The 14408-nt window shown below is 37.5% G+C and overlaps 1 long non-coding RNA gene and 1 pseudogene across 1 annotated transcript in view; both read left to right on the top strand.

Moving 5' to 3' along the window:
• Positions 1–11586, top strand: part of LOC138835456 (uncharacterized) — a 33558-nt gene extending 21972 nt beyond the window's left edge. Inside the window, exon 3 of the long non-coding RNA XR_011374633.1 lies at positions 11197–11586. This is a non-coding gene — a long non-coding RNA (uncharacterized lncRNA). The remainder of the gene's footprint in view (positions 1–11196) is intronic.
• LOC138835466 (U6 spliceosomal RNA) lies at positions 10480–10579 on the top strand (annotated as a pseudogene).
• Positions 11587–14408: the final 2822 nt, after the last annotated feature.

Raw genomic sequence — 14408 nt, 5'->3', positions numbered from 1 at the left:
ATTAGAAACTGGAATTACATAGTGATACCTTCCCTGGACCAGGTAGTATAATTTTGTCTTAATAAAAGTAACCAAACAAGAAAGGAATACGCAGTTGGAAGTTTGGGCTAATTTTGTCATTATGTTTTGAGAAGTAATTTCCTATTGAAATGCAACTCATATATAATCCTCAGTTGTGCTTTTAAATGCTCTCTTCATTAGAAACATTCTTAGATGCAAAATGGCTCATGATTCCCATCCAAAATTTGAAAAATTAAGTAATCTTCATTCTGTTAGATTCCAAGGAAAGGATGAAGGATTGCAAAAGCTTAAGCCTGGACATATAGCAAACTTGGTCTAATGTAGGACTTTATAGACCTTGTTAAATTAGAGTTTAGATTTAAAATATATATTTTGGTTTTGTTTGTAATTTCATATTCTATAGGATACTACAAAATTCTTTTTAAGTAGAGGGTTTAATTGACAAATTTACAAATGTTTCTTGCATTCTATTTGCCTAGAATATACTTTCAAGGGAGTTATAATTAGAACTCCGTTAATAGATATTAAAAAACAGTTTATGTATAAAATGATAATGTGAATAATGTAGACAGAGTTGCCAACAAATGATGATATTAATTTATAAATTTAGAAAAAGAGCAATTATTTGAGGCTTTGGTATAACATTGTATGAAGAGAATAATTGTGTGACTTCTTCTTTCTTCGACCTGTATGTAACACAGGAAGCAATTTCCTTAATGACATGTCTCTGTATACAATGAGAAAAATGCTACGTTTTGGGATTGTTTTTGTTTTTGTTTTATTGGTTTGTCCTAGGTGTTGAACTCTGGGCCTGGACACTGTCTCTGAGGCTGTTTATGCTCAAGGCTCATGCCCTAACACTTCAACATCAGTACCACTTGTGTCTGGTTTTGGTGAGAAGTTTATTGGAGATAAGAATCTAGGGAACCTTCCTGCCTGGGTGGGCTTTGAAATGTAATCTTCTGATATTAGCATCCTGTTTATCTATGATAGTTAAAAAGTATAAATATAAATAATATTTGCAAGAATACCAGTGGAGGAAAAATGATGCAACCCAGTTTATTGTGGTGCTTTTTCCAGAACACGGAGGGCATCACATTAGCAAAGGTGTAGTATTTTTTCACTATGGAGATAAGCTATTCGTGATGTGAATTAAGGGAATTTTGAAGTGCACCCTACAAGTTGGAAACTGTTGGTCTAGGATGACTTTATTGCATAAACCTTGGGATTGATGGTCATAGAAATAATAGCTTAATCTGTTAAACAATTGCTTACTCTTGAAGAATTAATTTTTGCCGCGGACCGGGTTCTGTCGGGACGACGGAGGATACCTAGTGGAGGAACCTGGAATAGGACGGGGAGATGGCAAACAGACAACTCACACACATTAGGAGTGGATGCTGAGTGCTGAGTGCTGAGTGCGATTTAATGCAGAGGATAACAAACTTTTATAGCAAAAAGTCTCCATAAGAAAGGGCAAAAGGTTACATAATCTTGCTGCAGGGCTTCATTCTTGGGCGGTCACCAGCTGGTCGCCTGATAGGCACTTGTTTCCGGCTTTACCTCTATTTTTAAGAAATACAATTGGTTTCGATGATTGTCACCAATTAACCACTACTTTATTCTATAGAGGCCTTAACTGTCCCATTAAGATCTTTCCTGTTCCTTCTTTAATAGTAAGCACCAAGGAGACTTAGATTTAGCAAGTCTCTTAGTAAATGAGGAAGTTCTTTCTCCTAAGTAGTTATCTCAGCAATTGCCATACATTCTTTCTGTTCTAGCCGCGCCTACAACTTTTTGTAAATCTCTTACAAACAATTCCTTCTGCTGAAGTGACTTTGTGAAACCCCCAATACTTTTATATTTACTTATAACTTGTCTACTAGCCTCCATAAGAGGGGTTTCAGGGTAGCACTTAACTCTGGTGAGTCAGTCATATTTTTAAGACACTCGTCAGATATTGGAGTCGTCAACACTCTTAAGAAAGAGCTTTGAATAAGGGAACGTTGACAATGAGTAAGTACAAAGAGCAGTAGAAGCAGTAAAAGATTAATAGGCACTCTTATGAGGAAAAGATAGGCAGAAACATATCTTTTCCAGGGGTTTTGCCAGCCTTTTCCCAGGAGTAGGCCTCTTAGAAGCCCTATTCTCCGAGGTAGACTTCGGTGAAGTCCCAAAACTCAGAGATAGGTCTCGAAGCCCCTATCATGGTCTGATAGATGGTTTCCCATGCTAAGCAGAATCTACTGGGGTCGGCGTGGCATTTGCCCCTTTTTTTTTTTTTTAATTTTTGCCAGTCCTGACTCCGTGTATCAGTTAATTCAATTTTATACCAGCTGTACTTGTAAGCTCCAATTTTAAGACATAGTCATACCATTTGCGACATACTTAAACTTTCTGAGGTTTGTCTTAAAGACAATCCTTACTTTTCAAATTTCCCCAATTCTCTTTCCAAGGCTTTCTTTACTTCCCTCTTTCTTTACAATCTCTTGACCATCTTGTGGCTGTAGTTTAAAACTGCCCAATTTTTCTTTGGCTTGCGGAACCTTTATCTTAGAACAGCCTTAAGGCACCACCGTGATGCAGAAGCTTGCTAGATTTTAAGGCTAAGAGTATTACCTCCATTGATAACACACTCAGGTTATTACCATACCAGAGTCAAACTAGGCTGTGACCATAGAGTGGATTTCCAGTCACTATGCACTGAAGTGCCTAAAACAAGCAAGCCAGTGATATCCTTGTCCCCAATACCCACTGTGGGAAGAGAGGGTTTCTGGATATCACCCAAAAGAATGTCCCACAAGATCTTAGATTTAGCAGCTTTCAACCAGGAAGCCGACTCAGGTGATGGAATCAAGCAGGAGTATCTCCGGTTGACTGTCAGGCCGTCGTTGAACTTTACCCATTAAGGTGTTCAGCAGTAGCAGTAGCAGCAACAGGGTCTCTCGTGCTGGGCTGCAAATTCCTACACAGAGTGGTTAAGGATGCAAGTAATACATAGGCTTGGCAGGCCGTGACTCCGTTTCCGACCTGGGCCGGTTCACCCCTCCTTAGGCAACCTGGTGTCCCCCCGCTCCCGTTGGGTACCACCTGCCGTGGACCGGGTTCTGTCGGGACGACGGAGGATACCTAGGGGAAGAATCTGGAATAGGACGGGGAGATGGCAAACAGACAACTCACACACATTAGGAGTGGATGCTGAGTGCTGAGTGCTGAGTGCGATTTAATGCAGAGGATAACAAAATTTAATAGCAAAAAGTCTCCATAAGAAAGGGCAAAAAGGTTACATAATCTTGCTGCAGGGCTTCATTCTTGGGCGGTCACCAGCTGGTCGCCTGATAGGCACTTGTTTCCGGCTTTACCTCTATTTTTAAGAAATACAATTGGTTTCGATGATTGTCACCAATTAACCACTACTTTATTCTATAGAGGCCTTAACTGTCCCATGAAGATCTTTCCTGTTCCTTCTTTAATAGTAAGCACCAAGGAGACTTAGATTTAGCAAGTCTCTTAGTAAATGAGGAAGTTCTTTCTCCTAAGTAGTTATCTCAGCAATTGCCATACGTTCTTTCTGTTCTAGCCGCGCCTACAACTTTTTGTAAATCTCTTACAAACAATTCCTTCTGCTGAAGTGACTTTGTGAAACCCCCAATACTTTTATATTTACTTATAACTTGTCTACTAGCCTCCATAAGAGGGGTTTCAGGGTAGCACTTAACTCTGGTGAGTCAGTCATATTTTTAAGACACTCGTCAGATATTGGAGTCGTCAACACTCTTAAGAAAGAGCTTTGAATAAGGGAACGTTGACAATGAGTAAGTACAAAGAGCAGTAGAAGCAGTAAAAGATTAATAGGCACTCTTATGAGGAAAAGATAGGCAGAAACACATCTTTTCCAGGGGTTTTGCCAGCCTTTTCCCAGGAGTAGGCCTCTTAGAAGCCCTATTCTCCGAGGTAGACTTTGGTGAAGTCCCAAAACTTGAAGATAGGTTTCTGTAAAGCCCCATTCTCTGAGCTAGACTTCGGTGAAGTCCCAAAACTCAGAGATAGGTCTCGAAGCCCCTATCATGGTCTGATAGATGGTTTCCCATGCTAAGCAGACTCTACTGGGGTCGGCGTGGCAAATTTTAACTGACGTTTCATAGTTTTATACTATACCAGAATGTGGATATTTTTCTGTTCATTTCTCTATCTGTAACACCCCATTGGAAAATGCATCTAATGCAGAATTTCATAACATGCACACAAATACTATTTTGAATCTCTCAGGTATGGAATGTTCATTATTTCAAAATGAGTAGTTATTATTCATATGAATATTGAAGAACACATATATTCTGTTCTCTTAACAACTTATTTACTTTCAAAAGTTCTGGGTTTCCGTAGAATTAAAGTGTTTTCTGTTTTAGTATGAGAAAGTACTAAATTTATTCTTTTTTCAAAATATTGGCAAGTATATTGTGAAAATATTGCCTAGTTGGATAACATTCAAGTTGATGGCCCTTTGATTAAAAATGGGTAATTAATTCAAATTAGATGTCAAATAGTACTGATTTTTAAAAAGTTACTACATAAAGAATAATATTTACTATACCAATACAGTGAAATTTTATTTCATGCAGCTTATTTTTTAAATTTAATTATAATGTCAAAGTTATGTGCAGTGGTAAGCACAATTGTAAGCTAGTAAATACACAACTTTTCAAACTTGTTACCCCCTCTCTCATTTTTCTCACAGTTTTAATTCACCCCAATACGCCTCACAAGTTGTAATGTACATTTCCAATTTATTTTCTTGTGAGTATTGCTATTGCATTGGTTTGCCCTTTGTCCTTTGTCTTGCCATTTTGTTGTTCATGTTCCCTTCCCTAATTAAGGTAAATGTATGCACAATACACAGGGTACCAAAATCAAATACAGCAGGGGATAAACCATAGAGGAAATAGAAATCACATTGTACATTAGAAACAACAACTGTAAATAAATATGTCTGTTTCCATAGCTTGGAGTTCATTTTGCTCAGCATCCGCTCATATGACCATATACATGCATAACACAGCCACTGGAAAATAATAGTTTCATGGAGAGCATATCAGGAAAAAACATATTAACTGTTTTTATGGTAAAGTTGGAATTAGGATTGGTGAATTTGCGATTCTGATAAAGGAATTTCAAAAAAGTTTAAAAATTTATGACAGGTAAATTTTAATTGGTCAAATTTTTCACAACTTAGCCTATTAAGAAAGTTTAAAATTACTTGGAAAAATAGGCTTTCATGTAAAGAAATCCATAGAGACTTAGCTGAGAGGGAGCAATGTGGGTGAAGATGGCTGTTTTTTACACCAAACCAACAAACCTCACAAACCTTGCTGTAAATCATTTAAGTTCCCTTGAGAATTGTCCTTAACCAGGAAAAATACTCTTACTGGGTAAAAACAAGGTTGTAGTGGTATTTAAACTCAAAGTTTTTTAAAAAAATAAGAAATGAAAATTTGTGAATTGACTTCAATTACCAAACAGTAATTTTCTGAAAAAGATAATTTGGTTCAAATTATTTAGGGAGAGAGTGTCCTCCACAATGAAAGAAGGTATTGGGTTTACACTTTTCTGTTTGTAATACTTTCCACAATGTCTTTCCTCATGAAGCAGTGAAACACAGAAAAAAATCTGATTGGATACTTCAAACCAATGATTTCACATTTCTAAGTAGCTCAAGAATATTATCCTTATTAACATGAGATAGTGAAGACTTCTCTTATTACATAAGCCAAAAACTTTTGGGATCAGAAAAGAATTGGGAAAATTGAAAAGGTAAGCAAACGCGTTCTTAGAAGCCCTAGCTAAGCGTATTGTCTTCTGCAGTGGTGGGAGGCCAAAACTTATTGATATAGATTGTCTTAATGTTTTTGCAACCTAAAGTGATTTTAGAGTCTATTTGGCTCAGTGTATTGCAGAACAAATTGAAGACATGAAAATAAATTCCATATCCAAATAAAAGAGTTTTGAAAGAGAAACCATGAAGATATAGCAGTGCGGGAGGCCTTATAGTCCTTCAGCTTTACTAGACCTGAAGCCAAGAAGCTGTGATTAATTGGAAATCAGTCAAGAGCTAAGAGGAGAACAGAGAAGTAGGACATAGAAGTATTGCCTTTTAACAGACACTGTAATCCAAGGAATGGGTGATTTAACTCTATGCTCCATACATCTTGTTGAGCAAATGCAAGACCATGAGAAAAATAATCTATTGAAATAATTCTGCAAAGGATAACTTCACTGTTCTTGATATGGTATCTAAGGAGAGTCTTAAGAAAGAAGATAAAAGTGGAGTATTCTTCGGTTTCTTCTAAGCATCTTGTTAGCAAATATATCTTTGAGGTTAGAAGTGATTGAAGCAAAAAGTGGTGGAGTATTTATTTATTTTTGTTTTATTTTTAATATTTAATGCCCTAAATTTATTCTAATCTACTGACATTCAAGAACTGGGTTACATTATCAAGTAAAGCTAAACAAACAAATGAAGAGTTCTCGGGTGTTCCTCAACCCCAGATGATTCACCTTTGAAACTGGATGTCTCCTTTCTTAGGTCTGTTCCCTGTCCAGACACCTAGGGGTGGGTGCCAATGCGCTCAAGGTAGAGTATTTATTTTTGAGGAAACTTTAGACACGAGAAGATTTGCAAGGTAAAAGAAAAAGGAAAAAAAAATTATAGCTAAATATTTGTGATTACAGGTTCTTGGACTGGTTTTTTGGAGACAAAGTTTTGCATTACAGTTTATCCTCATTAACATAAATGTTGAGTTTTCCTGGCAACCAAATGCAAAGGGGAAGTTTAATGGACTCACTCGGACAAGTAAACACTATGATAGTAAATAATGGGAAATAAAATTTAGTGAAATATTTTGAACAATTACTTTGCCAGAACAAAGAAGGAAAGATATAATTCAAAATCACTTGAGTTTATTAAAAGTATGAAAAAAGAGTAATGAAGACAGAGGAGAGAAAACATAGAGAAATGTTTTCTCTCCAGTGGAGTAATGCGTTCTTGATCTTGTTTCTTCCATTCTATCTTCACAAGCTATCAAGTGTGCCTCATGACTGGAGTGTCCAGTTCAGACAAAGAGCACTTGCAGATGAAAATATTTGCAGTAGATGTAGGTCATTTATAACCTTTGACAATGTACTTAATCTGTTCTAAATTCTCCCCTACCCCAAACTGCCCTCTTTGAACAGCTTTGTTTGCTTTTCCCAAGACTGCCCTTCATTAACTGTCTAAAATTTTGATAGGTCATATTCATACTGTCTAGAGATTGCTGTTTGGTTGTGATTTTTGTTTTTTGTTTGTTTTGTTTTTTAACTGAATTTCAAAGGTTGTGCAAATTTGTTACAATTAAATATGTCCATCTAATTGTCAAATGCTCCAGGATCAGAGTCACTCCTTCTAGCATTCTCAACCAATCCCTTCTCCAAGATTCATTTCAGATTTACCACTTCATGCGTATATTGAGTTTTCTAGATATACTTGTCCCTTGTTCCATTTTTCATTCATTCTATGTCTTTACCATTATTCCTCTCGGGTTTCAATTTCTTGATAGTCATTCTGTTAAACTGTCTGTTAATATTTTGAAAGGTTTATATACATCCCATGCAGTTTCAATCCCACATATACATGAACTGATGTCAGCTTATATTTCCATAATTCATTTGCAAGACTGGAGATGTGAAGCACCTACACATGATTTTATTCTCATCCATTTGGAAAATTAATCTTTAGTCAACAAGAAAATTTAAAAATGGCTTAGAATTTATTCCTACCAGTTTTTATAAATGGCTTTGTAAAATGGTGTGATTATTTTATTCTACATGGGTTAATATTTTCTACTACCTATAAGTTTTGGAAAAAGAAGAAAACTAAGATTTACTACTATAGAGGAATATGATAGAAATAGAAGACAGATTTTATATTTGTCACATCTCTGATGAGTACCCATATTCAATACTTAAAGTCATATTTCTTACTATGTTAGACAGGGAAAACATAAAACAACACATGATAAGGCAACTATTAGTGACTTTTTAAAATGTACCTTCTTATGTGATGAAGTTTACTTTATTAGCTAGTATTTGGGTTTGAAATTATGGGATGCTGTTCTGTTTAACACATTTCTGGAAGGCACCTACGGAACAACGCCAATGGTGTGGGGGGGGGTAATATTTCTACACTTTAATGAATGGTTGAACTTGTTTGGGATTAGTGCTGGCTAAATAAATCAATTGTACTGTAACTTACCCTTACATTGAAAAACTTGTAATGTCACTATCATCTACTTGTCAAGAGTTATTCTGGCGAATGCGATTTTTAAAGGTTTATTTGAAAAGGAATATACTTTCAGAAGATTAAATGTAGGTTATCATTGGTTTGAGAATGACAATATTTTTGTACTAGAGAACCAAGTTTTACTGAAGTAACAGGATTTTGCAGCACTAAGGATCTTCTCAATTAAAGTTTTTCTAAATTATATTTCACCTGTAAGTCAAGATTTCCTAGGTTTGGTAGAACAAATATGGATCGACCATTCCAGGAAGTATTTTTTGACCTACTTATGCTGGGCTAAAATCTTTCATTAATCATTAGGAGAGGGGTATTAAAAATAATCTTGTGATATTTGTGATTTTGTTCACTCAAATGGGCTTGTCATCTGTAATTTGAAATTTGTATTACAGTACATTCTCTCATATTTTATGATCTCATCTTCATTTTAAGTAGACTTGCATTTCACAATAGCTTACTGCTAAATCCTCCAAGGAATTAAGGACCTGAAATATTACAGGAAATGAGAAATTGAGACGGGTCTTCAATTACTTTCTATTGGCATGTTGCATGGGCCTAAGTGAGAAGTTTTGCTCTCGTTATCTGATGATGCAGATAACTGGGATCTGGTATCCTAGGACCCGTGGGTCCTGCAGAAGAATAATAGCTTTTAGACATCATATCAGCAAAATTTTGGTATAATCAGTAAGAATGTTTCAGAAATATGGAGAAAAAAAGTTTGGGACCAGCGACTTAAAACAATAAACAGAGCAGCAGATTAAAATCCTTTATAGATTAGAGGAAAACAATACTGTGTTTTTACCATGTGAATTCAGAAGACCAAGAACACTTAGAAGGTATCACAAGTTTATACCTAAGACATTGCATTGATACTTTTTATATTCTAATATTCTAAACCTAATTATTTATATTCAAATCTATTTATGGGAATAAATATCAATTTAGTTGTCAAATTATCATCTAATTCTAGTAAGTTTCACTGTGTGAAATTTAAGATCAGCACACATAAATAAAAATATATAAGTGTATATAATATAAGAAATTATTTTCCATTGTTCTGTTGTGGTTAGGGTATCAAAGTCAACTCTGTTTTAAAGTATTGTTCCATTATCTCTACCTCAGTTTTTGGTAGAGTTAGATCTAAAGATTTACCATTTTGAGATTTACAGCCTAGAGACAAGAGGAAACACAGTGATTAAAACATTACCAATTTAAGGCCTAATATCGAGGAGAAACATAAGGACTTGTCCAGGAGCTATGGAAATATTTGTTGGTAGAAAGTCAGTAGTGTAAGTTACTGCCTAGTTGGATTGTAGACAGGCTAAGACATTAGGTAATCATGCATATGAACAATATTTTCACTTTCTTGGCTTTAGTTACTTTTGAAATGTAACAATATGAACAATATTTTCACTTTCTTGGCTTTAGTTACTTTTGAAATGTTTGGTATAATAAACAAAGGTATTTAAAAAATACTTTGAATATCTGCCTTTAGCTACCAACTCATGGACAAAATCTAAGTGTCCACTGTAGGCTTCCCCATGAAGAGGGGTATATTCATCCTCATGCCTTTTTTTATAAAATACCTTCTTTTCTGAACAATTCGTTCTCAACTGTTCATCTCTCTATGATCCCTTGTAACTAAGATTAGTTTTGTTCCAGTAAGACAATCTATGCTGCTACGGTAAGATATTCTGGTTGGTCTCTTCCTACATGGAAGAAGGGTAAAGGGTCAGGTAGACAATTGTACCATTGAGACCTCATTTGGGAAATTTTAAGCTGCGGAAGTTTAGAAGTAGCTTTTAAGAAGGCTTACTTTGAAACCATTAGCTCCACAAAGCTAACTCAGTTGATAAGTAAATACTTGAAAAGCCATCACCTTTGGACTTAGCTATAAAGGCTTCAAAATTTAAAATGAAAAAGACAAAATAGTCATTGACAGAAAAATTTCAAATATAAGCAATACACCAAACAATGTAAGTTTTTTTCCACTATACACAGAAATTTAGAGAAATATGATCAATAACATTTTTAGGAACAATAAGGGTTCATTGTTACAAATAGGCAACCAAGGATATATGCCTGTATAAAGATTGCATCATTAACTACTTAAATTTAGAGGATACTACGTGCTTCAGCAGCTGGTCTAACCAAATGACAACAACACAGAGATTAACATGGCTCTTGCACGAGGATCATATAAAAATTTGTGAAGTATTCCATATTTTTCATTTTTCAGATGCAAGAAATGAAAAACAGTTATTAAAAAGTTGATTACAAGAATACAATGGTAACAACATATATAATTCATAGAATTAAAGGTTAGTTTGAAATCAGTGTTTAAATCTTCACCTTAGAAAGACCTTTACATAGCATAATCTTTACAAAACTTGAAATTAGATAACATTGTCATCTTATCCCAAAGAAATAAAATACTATAAGGACCTAGGAAAAAAATCTTAAATTTTTTCGATATGGAATGCAATTTGAATGGACACATTTATTAATTAACCTATATATTATAAAACAACGTAGAATTCAAAATATTATATCTAGGAGAGAAGGAAATAGATTATGGGCATTATACAAACATAAATATACTTTTTTCAGACAAGCATCAGGAATAACTTTAGTTTCTGTACTATTCATTTCCACAGATAAGTTAAAATTATTTCTGATTTAAAAAAATCACAAACTCTGCAGAAAACATTATAGATGTATACAAACAACTCTTGAATACATTTTGACATCAATGTCAGGCAATTCACTTGGAAGAATAACATGGAATCCATGACTTTTTAAAGTAAGATATTGCTGTTGCTTTGCATTGTGAAAATATTTTGTAGGGACATGAAGGATGAACGAGCAGTTTTGAAATTGAAGAAACTTAACCAGAGTTCCGGAAAGATGGCGGAGGAGAAGCTGGAGTCTAAAGAAGCTCTTGCATAGAAAGCAGGTTTGGTGTTCCAGTAAACAGTCCTAAGCCAGAGAATCACACCATGTGTGCCATCACATGTAGGGAGCCGAGGCGAGACTCCGCCCACTCCCTTGCAGCTTTGAGGATTACCACTCCAGACGGTGCTTGGCGGGACGCCTGGGCTGTGCGCGTGCGCGAGCCCGGTAGTGTCCCCAGCCAATCCCATGACAACTGGTGACGGTAAAAGGCAGGCGACCAACAATAGAAAAGACCCGTGTTCGAATTCCCTATATAAGCGGCTGTGTTTCGGGTGCACGCTCTCTCGCGCCCAAGCTCTCCTACAACTAAAAGGCTCTCCAATAAAGCGTGATCTGAGAAGACTCCTGGTGTGGTGGTCGTTTTTCCTCGCTGGTCGAGTAGGCGGTCACTACAACTGGTGCCGAAACCCGGGAACGAACCTGGGACGGGGCCCGCGCGAGAGGCCGAATTGGAGCCAGAACTCAACACGCGGAGAGGGGACGTCGGTAAATATCCCCCGGTATGCTGTTCACTGTAGATTTAGATATTTATTGGTTGCTTGCATTGCTTCTTCCCTTGTGGCTTGTCTTTTTGATGGTGCGCACTTGCCTCGAGGAGGGAGGGTTTGATTTAATCCAGGAAGGATGCAAAGTACTAACACGGCATCAGGATAGTCTATCAGAGTCAGCATACAGTAAGGGGGAGGAAAATAGGCCTAAAAGAAAAAGGGAAAAAAGACAAAAGGATCCTAAAGAATTAAAGCAAGAGGGGCTGCAGCCCTCACAAAAGGAGAAGGGTTTCAGAGAGGAGGGGGTCTCAAGGAGACTCCCGCGCCCTTCTTTAAAAGCAAACCGGTTCTCAGCCCTACATGTGGAAGGGCGGGACCGAGAATATAGTAATCTTGTGAGTGACTCAGAGGAAGAAATGTTAGAGGAGGAGGGAGAGCAGCTCGATCCAGCTGATAGTGAAGAGTTAGAAGAGGCTGCAGCGGAGCACGTGGCAGACAGATATGGAGGGTGGCGCCCCCTAGGGGTGGGAGTACCGCACCAGCCAGGGAGAGGAAACGGAGCTGCCCCTCACCCGTCAGCCCCCCCGCCGTGCCCACCGGCAGGGAAGAGTCACTTTATAAAAGGCAGCACCTGGTCGCCGTTAGCGGCCGCCTTTCCAGTTTTTGAAAGTCCCATTACTAATGAGAGAATTCTTGAGCCGGTTTCCTACTTCCAGCTTAAGGATTTAGTTGAGGCAGTCCGGACTTATGGAGTGACGGCCAATTATACCACTGCCTTGCTTCAAAGGCTAACTATTAATGCTATGATTCTGTGGGAGCAAAAACTGTTCAGTATTTTCCTGAATTAGTGGCTAAACAGGCAATTTTGATCTGAGAAAAAAAAATAAAATTTAAAAAAAAATAAAAAAATTAAAAAAAATTAAAAAAAGAGGCAATTTTGGGTATAAAGTGTTGTTTAATGCACTTTGCAAAAATTCCAGATAAATTAATTGTTCCATACACCCGTGAGCAAGTTGAAATTTTAGCAGCCACAATGGATATGTGGGCAATTCTTGTTTGCTCATTTCCAAATGTAATTGATAATCATTATCCTAAGCATCCTCTGCTTGCCATAGTTAACAAAAATTTAGTGTATTTTCCTGTTGTCACTTCAAAGGAGCCCTTGGCTGATGCTCTGACCATCTTTACAGATGGATCAAAATCTGGACAAGGTGCCTTTTTTGTTCAAGGACACAAACAGCCGGTAGTCTTTAATTTTCGGCCGAATACCCCACAGGCTGTTGAATGTTTAATTGTGCTTGAAGTTTTTAAAAGATTTGATCAACCTTTTAACTTATTTTCTGATTCATTATATGTTGTAAATGCCGTTGCTTCTCTTGAAGTTGCTGCTTCAATTAAGCAGGCCAGTACAATTTCTAATGTTTTGTTACAGATTCAGTCCCTTATCTTAAACAGAAAACATCCTTTTTATATTGGACATATTCGTGCCCACTCTATGTTGCCGGGCCCGATGGCAAGGTGTAATGATTTGGTGGACCAGGCAACTCGGGCTATGGCTCTGGTTGCTGCTGATCCTGTAGAATTGGCAAAAGACTTTCATAGATTGTATCATGTACCTGCTAATACCCTTAGGAAAAGATATAATTTGTCCAGGCATGTGGCAAGAGATATTGTTAAAGCCTGTAAATCTTGTGTTACCTTTCTTCATCCTCCCCATGTGGGGGTAAACCCCAGGGGGTTGAGACCAAACGCCCTATGGCAAATGGATGTTACTCATCTGACAGAATTTGGTAAGTTGAAATATTTACATGTGTCTGTGGACACCTTTTCTGGTGTCATTCATGCCACACCTTTGGCAGGAGAAAAGGTGTCTCACGTCAGAATACACTGCTTAGAAGCTTGGGCAGCTTGGGGAAAGCCCCTTAGACTTAAGACGGATAATGGCCCTGCTTATACTTCCCATGGTTTTCGCGCCTTTTGCGCACAAATGCAGGTTGCCCACACCACCGGATTGCCCTACAATCCTCAAGGACAAGGTATAGTGGAAAGAGCTAATCGAAGCATAAAAGAAATGCTTCAAAAACAAAAAGGGGGAGTTGCTGAGTCCGCGTCCCCCAGGGAAAGACTTTCTCTTGCGCTCTTTACCCTTAATTTTTTAATTCTAAATGACAACGATCAGTCTGCCGCAGATCGGCATATGACAAGAGACTCCATGGATACTAAAGACATGGTCATGTGGAAGGATGTTATTAATAATAAATGGTATGGACCGGATCCGGTAATAACGAGATCCAGGGGAGCTGTTTGTGTTTTTCCACAGAGTCAAGAAGTACCTCACTGGGTGCCAACGAGACTGACCAGGCCAGTGGAGACTGCAGAAGAACCCCATCTTGAAGATGCCATCCACTCAGCTGATCTTCCTGCTGTTAGCAACAGTGCTAATAGCAATCCCTGTGATAGCTAAACCGATGATGCTGTGGCCTGTTACAATTTACTGACTGGATTGCCTCTGCGGTGTCCTTTTTCAAAGAGCGGGTGGGAGTCGGAATGTTTTTAGCCTGCTGCTTGGGAGGATGCATGGTCTGCCTATGGTTGGTCTGTCGCCTTCGAGCCCA

Source organism: Dipodomys merriami, unplaced genomic scaffold (genome assembly GCF_024711535.1).
Source record: "Dipodomys merriami isolate MVZ:Mamm:240054 unplaced genomic scaffold, mDipMer1.0.p SCAF_239, whole genome shotgun sequence".
In the NCBI taxonomy this organism is placed as follows: domain Eukaryota; kingdom Metazoa; phylum Chordata; class Mammalia; order Rodentia; family Heteromyidae; genus Dipodomys; species Dipodomys merriami.
Note: the sequence above shows the minus strand (reverse complement) of the source record. Positions and strands in the feature narration are given on the sequence as shown.